The sequence below is a fragment of the Alligator sinensis genome, unplaced genomic scaffold (assembly GCF_000455745.1).
Source record: "Alligator sinensis unplaced genomic scaffold, ASM45574v1 scaffold810_1, whole genome shotgun sequence".
Taxonomy (NCBI): domain Eukaryota; kingdom Metazoa; phylum Chordata; order Crocodylia; family Alligatoridae; genus Alligator; species Alligator sinensis.
Window position 1 is genome coordinate 43571 of NW_005842691.1, and position 9846 is coordinate 53416.

Below are 9846 nucleotides of genomic sequence, written 5' to 3' on the forward strand. Positions count from 1 at the left end.
AAAGGTGCTCTCGGTCCCAGAATGAGAGCCAGGAGCTGAGTTCTCCTCCTAACTGCTATGAAGAGAGAAGAAAAACACACAAGTGGCAGAGCACACCTCTTCAATGAGGAAGTTTCTCTGTGTTTATGTGGGTAGAATAATATCGATGAGGTACATCGTACCTGCCTATCTTCCATAGGTAAAAATGTGATAAATGTCCATTTGCCTGAGAGGTGCTGATTGGAGTTAGCCAATAAGTAACAATTACAGCTTGCAAAAAAATTCATGGTTTCCAAATGTTGTTTGCTTTCCAAAGTAAAATTAAACCTTCCAGAGCATTTCTCCAGAGAGAGGGAGAGAGAGACTTTCCCTCCCTTCTGTGCACATACCCCCAACTAAATAACTAACTAATAGACAACCTGGTGGTTACAGCAGTCACCATAAATGTTCCTGCTCTGCGTCATTCTGAGCAGGAAGTTTAACATGAGCATCCCACATCAGAGCCTTAACCTCACCGGGCTTTAGGCTATTCTGGAGTAGGTCTCTCTCAGAAATTCTATTCTACTCCTGACAAACCTTCCCAAATTTAACTGAACCCACTTTATTTCCATGCTAAATTTTGATTTTGACATAACAGCATTTTTGCATCAGCAAAAAGTTTTGCAGAATTGTTTTTGATCAGAGTTGCGAGTGTGAATTAAAGATCGTAACGTGCTTTAGAGATAAAAGCTGGGATTTTTCAAGAGAATCAAAGGGAATTATGCTCATTGAAATTCAGTGGGGAATGACCTGAGGCCCCCTTGAAAAACTCTGCAAACATTGTTGTATGCATACTAAATAACATAATAGCCATATTTTAAGCTTCATTTTATTGTTGTATATACAAAATAAACACAAGTACAGGCCTAGTTTTTCCAAAATGGACAAACTTAACCTCCCAAGTCCATGAATAGATGTCTTACATCAATGAGAGCTGCTGAGGACTTGGTACTTTTGAAAATTTGCTTTTAAAAGCTTCGGATCCAACAGGTTTCTTGAGAATGCATACACCCAGAATAGAGGTATGAGTGCCACAAGTGGCGTAGGCAGCCTGTGTATAGCATGTGGCAGATCAGGGAGGGAACAGGCCACACACTGGTAGGGCAGAAAGCAGAGCAGCGGATTGGGCAGGGGCCAGAAAGAACAGGTAGAAAAAGAGGAATTGGAGTGGCACCTGGGGAGGTGTGGGGCTACGCTGTGGTGCACCAGCCAAAAAGGTTGGTCCCCACTGACCTAGATCTTTAAATATGTTTGGTTTTAAATAAGATGACTTATTAGTAAAGAACTGACTGATATATTATGTACAAAAGAAAATTATTGCAAACTTAGACTTTAAGAATGGGGTTCTATTTTTAAGTTTTAATGGCATGGAGGATGTGTACACTATAAAAATGAAGAAAAAATTCAAGAAGTGAACCTTTAAAGGGAATGAAAAGAACTATGAAGTTCTTCTTAAAAGGCTAACCGGTAGGCCTCAAGTATACTCTAAAGAATGGAAATGAGCTGGGAAGACGATTGACTTGGTTCCAAGCAATCCTTTTTACGTGTAGTTCTTCTCTTTCATCTAAAAATATTTGAATACAGTTATCCAAATAGTGACAATGATACACTAGCCAGAAATAAGATCTATAGGAATGCTTCTAGAATAAGAAGAATATTTTCCATGTTTTTTAAATGTCAGGGACAGTGACTCATGTTAGTTCAGTACCGTAAAGAACAGATTCAGATCCATTTAAACTGCCTTATATGGAAGTTCTCTGACTTGAATATTATAGATCTTTCCCACCTCATATCCTGACTGCAACTTTTTTAAGGACCACTATGTGACTTAGAAAAAGAAATTGCAGTTCTTTCCTCAGAACTGTACTGATAATTTCAAGTATTTGGAAAACATGCATATAGAAGGTCACAGCATTTTATAGTATCTCAACAGATTGAGTCATTCAGCATGGAGACACAGTATTTAGAAGATTGAGAATAACATGACTAATTTTTGGATCAAGGAGAGGAGTCCTAAGGAGCCAAAAACTCTAATAAGATTGTCTCCTCCTTATCATAGGACAGAAAAAATGTTTTTCTCTAATTTCTTAAGACCTTGAAGTCTCTCTGGGAAACCAGAAACACTTTGAATCTGGGTGCAGTTTTACTTAAAAGATAGGCTAGATCCTGATACTTTCTTAAGAAAACTGGAAATATCAAAAGAAAAGCTGTTCTGATACAAGATTTTGGAAAAGTCTGTGTTGGCCTAACTGGTCTTGTTGCAGCCAATGGGAGCAAAGTTAGGCATGATGGAGCCATTATGTGGTTAAAAAGCATCAGATTTTTGGAGGACTTGGTCAGGGAAAACACACCTTCTGGTAAAGAAAAGTGGGCTTCTTGTTATAAAATCACCTTTGGTTTGCACATACATGTATATTTGGATGTCAACTGAGGACTTGTACTAGGGATCTCATATGAATTCCTTGCTTTTCAGGAATTATTATTCATCTTTTTGAGGACCAAATATTTAATATTCAGGTTTTGCAGAAATAAACTGAAGTAAAAGGATTGGATCGCCTAGCAAATGTATTCTCACATATGACGTTTGAAACGTCTAGCACTCTAAATAATCATGTACTATTAAGTTTGTATTAATTTCTACCAGCAGAAATTTCTTCTGGAAGAAAAATAGACCAAGAGCTATACTGTACATACAGGCAGTCCTCTAGTCTTATGGCTGGAGAGCTTCACAAGCTCTTCAACCAGGGGGCCCCAGAGAGCTATGCCCTGGGCCCCCCCTGCCCTTAAGGGAGCCCATTACCTGACAACCTGTCTTCTCCCCTGCCTGGGAGGGTGGCAGGCTGAAAAGCAGCAGCTGCCTCAGACAGCTGGGAAAAGTTCCTCCTGGGAGAATGCCTCCCCCACCCCATCCTGTCAATCATCTGCTTGGTGGTAGAAGTGGCATTGTCCCATGGTGGGACCTCTCCCAGTTCTCCCTCACAAGAGAACAGCCTTGCTCCTTGCGCACTTCTGGACCGACCTGCAGGAGTGTAGGGTGCGTGGGAGCACTCAGTCACCATGGCAAGGCTTCAGGAGCCTTAAAGAAGGCACAGCAACCTGCCTCACTCCACACTGCTCTGGGTCAACTGGGCAGCATGGGTGGCAAAGGGGAGCCAGGTGGGAGAAAGCCTCTGAAAGCCCAGCTCCTAAGTCCTCTGACTTCCATGTGTCCCCCTTTGCCACTCAGCTGAGCATCAGAGTGATGATTTAAAAGCCAGCAACCATCTGTGGGACTCAAGGAAAGTCTCCTTGACCTAGCTCCTGGCTCCTGCCATCTTCCCCTTAGAAGGGAGTCAACAGAAGGGAACCCTGGCTTACTGGCCCAGCTGAGTGGCATGGTGGCTATTCAAAAGCCAGCAGCCAGGCTCTGGAATGGTCTCCCACCCAACTCCTGCCAGCTCCCTATTGCCTCCCCCCCCCAGTGCCCAGCTGAGCCGTGCTCAGCTCTGAGCTCCACTCCCAGCACCATCCTGCTGCCCAACTGGGTGGTGGGGGCAAAGGGAAGCCAGTGGGAGTCAGCAAAGTCTTGTGTCTCTCTTTCTGAAATGGGATTGTCCAGTTTGGGGAAGAGGCAGGTGGCTGCTGTTCCCCTCATCTGATCTATGAGAGCAGGGAGCAGCTCCCCCTCTCCCCCCAACACATACCTCAAGACCAGAGTGACCTTGGTATTGAGGGACCCATCCCTAGGTCCCACTTCTGCTCTATAGGACAAATTAATCCAGGGAAATATGTAGAGACATTCAGTACCAGGAGGACTCTTTGAGGAGTGACAGCCCTGGTTGTTCATAGGTTATTTTTCTTCTGGAGTGGACATTTTTACCCCTAGAGAAAAAGTCTGAACATCTGTACACTTTTGGTTCCGACTGGGAGAGCAGTGATTCTCCTGGTAGAAATGGAACATCTGTACCTAGCCTAAGTTAGATAACTGGACTGGAGGTCTTTAGTTTTTTTTTTACTTTGGAGATGTGAGGAAACTGTTCATACAGCAAGTTAAGAGCCCTTCACGCATTCCTCTCAAACATCAAGATCTGACCACAGTTAGAGACAGATGAGCCAACAGGGAGGATCACTGACAGCATCCTTTATGCCACTGTTTACATTTTCATGTCCCTGTTCCTAGGAGGCAACCATCCTGACTCTGAGGCATCAAGGTGGCACACTTTGCCCCAAAATCAAGATTCTTGCCACTAGCAGTTACAGACTGTGTAAGTTGGCTGAGAAAAACCTGGGTGAGGGGTATGTAGATGGGTGGGTCAATAACTTTTCAAAAGCTTTAATTTTGAAAAATGTAATTTATTAGGAATGAATACTCCAGGGTAGGGCTGTACAACTTCTGTGTTCCCCTGGGCTACATGCCATACTCTTTACCTCTTTCTGTCTGCTGTAGTTCCCTCACTGCACTGTACCCTACCTGCAGAGTTCCCAGTAGGGCTGTGGGAAACAGCTATGTTTCATTTTGGTTTTGGATGTGGCTGTTTTGGAGGACAGTGATTTGTTTCGATGTTTCAAATCACTGTTCCATTTCAATTTGGCCAAACCTGTTTCAGAGTTTTGACACTGTTTCGGTAATTCAGCCATAGGCTATAATGGGGAATCACTAAAATGTCTATAACTTCATCATTTTGTGCCTGATTTGGCTGGGATGGTAGCCCTTTCAGAGGGCATGAAGCCTGCCAAATTTCAAGGAGATAGGTACAGGGGTTTCTGTGAAACTGCACCTCAAACTGTTCAAAGCAAAACTTGTATCATTTGCTGGCAGCAGCAGCATGCTGTCATCCCGCATGGAGATCTGGGGGCTTACGCCTCCTGGGAGGGCTGTGAGGCTGTGCCAGACTGCTCCCTGAGGGCGCAGACCCCCAAATCTATGGGCCCCCGGGATGACAGCAGGCTCCTGCTCCCAGCTGGGACCAGCGCTTGGCGCAGCCTGCACCAAGCACTGGAAAGACTGGTGCTGCCGCTGGCCCAAGCCAGCAGCGGCATGCTGTCATCCCGCACACAGATCTGGGGGCCCGCACTCCTCCCCAGAGGTCCCCGGATCTGCCTGCGGGATGACAGCAGGCTGCCATCCCTCCCCCAGAGCACTGGGATTGGAAGGGACCTCAGGGACAGCTCACAGAGACAGGCCAGCTACAAATGTCAATATCGGAGCAATCCTTCCCCTCCCTTTTCTGAGTTTGTTTCCCTGCGAGCCCACCTCTGAAACATCCAAAATGTTTCAGATGGTTTCATTTCCTTTTACAGTCTTCTGGTTCATTTTAGGTTTGATGTTTCAGGCACCAAAACAGGCTGAAACACCTCTGAAATGAAACGGCTGTTGACATTTTGCACAGCCCTAGTTCCCAGGTCCGTCCAAATTCCCAGCCATGGGAGCTCACAGCCTGGAGGGACACTGAGGGCTGCCCTGCTCCTGCTAGAAGTAGGAGGAGGGAGGGTAAGCTTGGAGACTGATAGCAGCAGCAGGAAAGCATTGAGTAGAGCAGTGCACAGACTTAGGATTTCATGGGCCTTAGGTTAACCCCTCAGGAGCTGGATGCAGCCTGTGGGCTGCCAGTTGGACAGCCCTGCTCCACAGTATAAGGCAGGAGGATAATTTTCTTATCTCAGAAGAAACCAGTTTTATCCAGTCATGACTGTAGGTCAGCTCATTTGAATGACCAGTGAAAAAAAGCTAACTGCAGAATAACCTGTAAGAGCATGGTCTGTCTCTTTAAGACTCAGGGGGCCTGGGGCCTACCAGTCATCTTTGATAATCAGGCACAGCTGGGAAAGGTTTAGGTCTTCACTATAGAAGCCTGAGAGCATTCAGCTGGGCAAGTTTCAGGAGTGAGGTTAGTGTCTGTGGTCTTGGAGCAGAGATGGATGCAGAGTGAAAGGCCTCTGGCTCCCTGCAGCTTGCACTGGGTCAGTGGAACAGCTTATATATTGTGTTACTTGGTGAGCTTTGATTTGATTCCAGTGAGGCCCCAGGAATTAAATTTAGATCAAAACCTGTGCAAGTTTTTAGGAAGGAAATTTATAAAAACCAATGGGCTAGTTTAAGAAACTTGTCTGCAGCCTTTGCAATTTTATTAAATTAATCTTAACTATAAAATCATTTCAAAATGTAATCTTTTACAAAAGTGGTTCTACTCTGTAATTGTCACCAGGAAATTTTGTGTTGATTAATCCTGTATTAAATCTGTTCAATTTGCAAATAAGTCTTTTCTAAGACCACTGCCAGACATGCAGGTAAAGGCATGATGGTTAGGGAGCTACATAAATCGAGGCAGCAGACTGGCAAATTCACAGGCCAATCAGTGCTGGCTGCCACTTTTTCACAGGCCTATTGCGGTGGGAGCCCTCATGCCTCTGGCCAAGAGGCCCCAAGAGTCCTGCCCCTCACCAATGATTGATGGAGAAGGGTGGAGCCACATGAAAGCAACCCTCTCTGCCAATCAGCAATGGAGGGATAAGGGAATGGCTGCCATTTTGGCCACTGGGACTGAGTGGTGCTGGGCTCCGGTTGACAGGTGGAGCTTCCCCAGCTCCCAGACAGCACGCAGTGCCCTGCTGAGCCATGCTGCACCCAAGCCATGGGGCAGCTGCTGCATGGATGCCAGGCGGAGGGTGGGGGGCAATCCCCACTGCCCCACACTGCACAGGGGGGCTCTGCCATGAGCCCTCAAAGGCCCCAATCACCGGAGCCAGTGAGTGCAGGGCTTTTCTTTTCTTTTTTTTTTTTTTTTTTTTAAAGTGAAGAAGATGCCTAGAAGAAGACAGAGTTATCATGGTGGGTAACTCTCTCCTTAGGGGGACTGAGAGAAAGATCCATCACCCTAACCCCCTAGGCCATGAGGTCTGCTGCCTGCCTGGAGCCTTGTGTCTGGGATGTGACAGAGAGGATCCCAAACTCATCTGGTCCTCTGACCACCATCCCATGCTACTCATCCATGTGGGCACCAATGATACGGCATAGAGCAGTCCAGGCCAGATCATGCATAACTATAGGGTTCTGGGAGCTGGGCTCAAGGGTCTGGCGGCACAAATAGTTATTTTCTTCAATCCTCCCAGTAACAGGACATTGGCTCCGGAGGGACAGGTGCATTGGTGAGGTGAATAGAAGACTCCAGTGACGGTGTCATCATGAAGGGTTTGGCTTGCTTGACCACAGTCTGCACTTCAGAGAGAGTGGACTGTTGGGAAGGGATGGCCTCCACCTCACCTGGAAAGGGAAGAAGCTCTCCTCAGCCAGAATAGCTGACCTTCTTGATAGGGCTTTAAACTAAGACTGCTGGAGGAAGTGGGGGGGGGGGTCTATTAACAGTTCTAGCCCAGGTCATGTTAGCCACGTTACCAATAACTTGGGCAGCCCAAGCAGACCTGCTCTGGCAACAGCCCAAGGAAAGGTACCACTTCACCCCTCAGGGAAGCATTGGGCTTCTCATGGCAGACTTACCTGCCTGTACACAAACTCCAAGAGCTTGGGAAATAAGCATGAGGAACTGGCCCTTCTCCTATATGAAAATGACTATGACCTTGTAGGGATAAAGGAGACCTGGTGGGACTCCACTTAAGATTGGTTGGTGGCTTTAGAGTGTTACACCATGTACAGGAGAGACCGTGTGGGGAAGAGGGGTAGGGATGTTGCTTTCTACGTCAAAGATCAGCTCACCTCCCTGCAGATGGAGTTTTCTAACCAAGATGGGTGTCTTGAGACCCTCTGGGTCAAAATATGAGTTAAATATGGGGAAGGTAACATACTTGTAGGAGTCTATAGACCTCCGTACCAAGAGGAAGAACTAGATCTGGAATTCAATAGGGAACTGTTCAAAGTCGCGCACTCCCAATGCATGATTGTGATGGGGGACTTCAACTTCCCTGACATCTCTTGGGATGAGCGGATGGCCAAATCTGAGAGGTCACATAGCTTTCTCTCTTGCATTGGTGACCTCTACCTAACACAGGAGGTCTATGGGCCAACTAGGGGAGAGGTATTTCTTGATCTGCTCCTGGCCAAAGGGGAGGACCTGTTAAGTGATGGAGGGGAAGCTTGGTAACAGCAACCATGAATTGGTCACCTTCTTAGTTTGGGACTGATTTGTCCATGTCAACGTTTACAAGGTTTTTGTGTTAGACTTGCCTGCAGTGACTTCAGAGATGAGTCACCAGTGGGGAACATGGATTTCTCCCCAAAAATAAAAAAGACACCAAATGCAGTCAAGGGTAGAAATGCCACAGTCACAGACTAGAATGAGTGGTGACCACGACTGTGCGGGTTGAGGCCTCTGTGAAGAATGAATGTCCAGGCAATCACAAGGTATGTTTGTGAGAGTGATAACCAGAGGCCTCTTAAAGAGCAAAATATGTGATCCGTGTCCAGTTATGGGCTTGAAACTAGTAATGGTTAGTGTTAGTACAAAAGATGATATGAATTACAACTACAACATACTGTGTATGTTAATTAATCTGAGCGGGGGGATGTGTGTATAGGGCAGATAGATGAATGCGCGAAATACAGGTTGGTGTTTAGTTAAATTTAGGTTGTGTGTGATTGTGGGGTGTCTTGTAGTCCACTAATAGGCATAGTAACAGGTGGTGTTTAGTTATCTATGGGTAATATCTGTTCTAGGCTGACTTGCAAAGAGCAGGCAAACCCCTCAGTAAAACAGAAGAACTTAACTTTGGGAAGGCTGATTTTTACAAACCGAGAGATTTGGTCAGCCAGGCAATTAGAGGCCATATGCCCCCCCCTTCCCCCCCCCCAAGGAAAGGGAGTACATGAGGGGAAAGCCATATCATCTCACAAGAAATGCAGTCAACAGGCAAGGAAGCCCCCTTGGCTAAACAAGGAACTGTTGGACCTCATTAAACTCAAAAGAGAAGCCTACACAAGCTGGAAAACAGGAAGCATCACCAAAGAGGATTACTCAGCACTCACCTGCACCTTTAGAGAGTGGTCAAGAAAAGCCAAAGCACAAACCAAACTCAGGCTAGCTATGGGAATCAAGGACAACAAAAAGTCCTTCAGATACTTGGGAAGTTGAAAAAAGAACAAAGATAACACTGGGCCCCTGCAAGAGACAATGGGGCAACTGGCATCCAATGCCTAAGAAAAGGCCAATCTCCTATATGACTTCTTTGCATCAGTTTTTCAATCTTCCACAAGGATCTTGCTGTCAGGAAGGGCACAAACCATTCTGGGAGTAGGTGACAGGCCCAAAATCGACGTGGATCAGGTGAAGGAACACCTTGAGAAACTGGACATTCACAAGTCCATGGGCCCAGATGGAATGCACCTGACAATCTTGAAGGAGTTGGCAGACATCATTGTATCCCCCTTAGCAGAGATATTTGAAAATTCATGGCTCTCAGGTGAGGTCCCAGAAGACTGGAAAAGAGTCAACATGATCCCTATCTTTAAGAAAGGGAGGAGGGATGACCCAGGGAATTATAGACTAATCAGTCTGACGTCTGTCCCTGGAAAAATCTTGGAGAAAATTGTCAAGGGATCTATCAACACCAGACTAAAGGAAGGCAAGCATCTGAATGCCAGCCAACATGGCTTTGTGACTGGCAGGTCTTGCCTGACCAACCTCATCTCCTTCTATGACCAGGTAACGTGCCCTGGACAAGGGAGATGACATGGATGTCATGTATCTGGACTTCAAAAAAGCCTTTGACCTATTTCCCCATGATGTCCTCATAGTTAAGCTGGGGAACCGTGGCCTTGATCATCATACAGTCCGATGGCTAGGCAACTGGCTACGGGGTCGGACCCAAAGAGTACTAGTTGATTATGGGGGAAGGCGG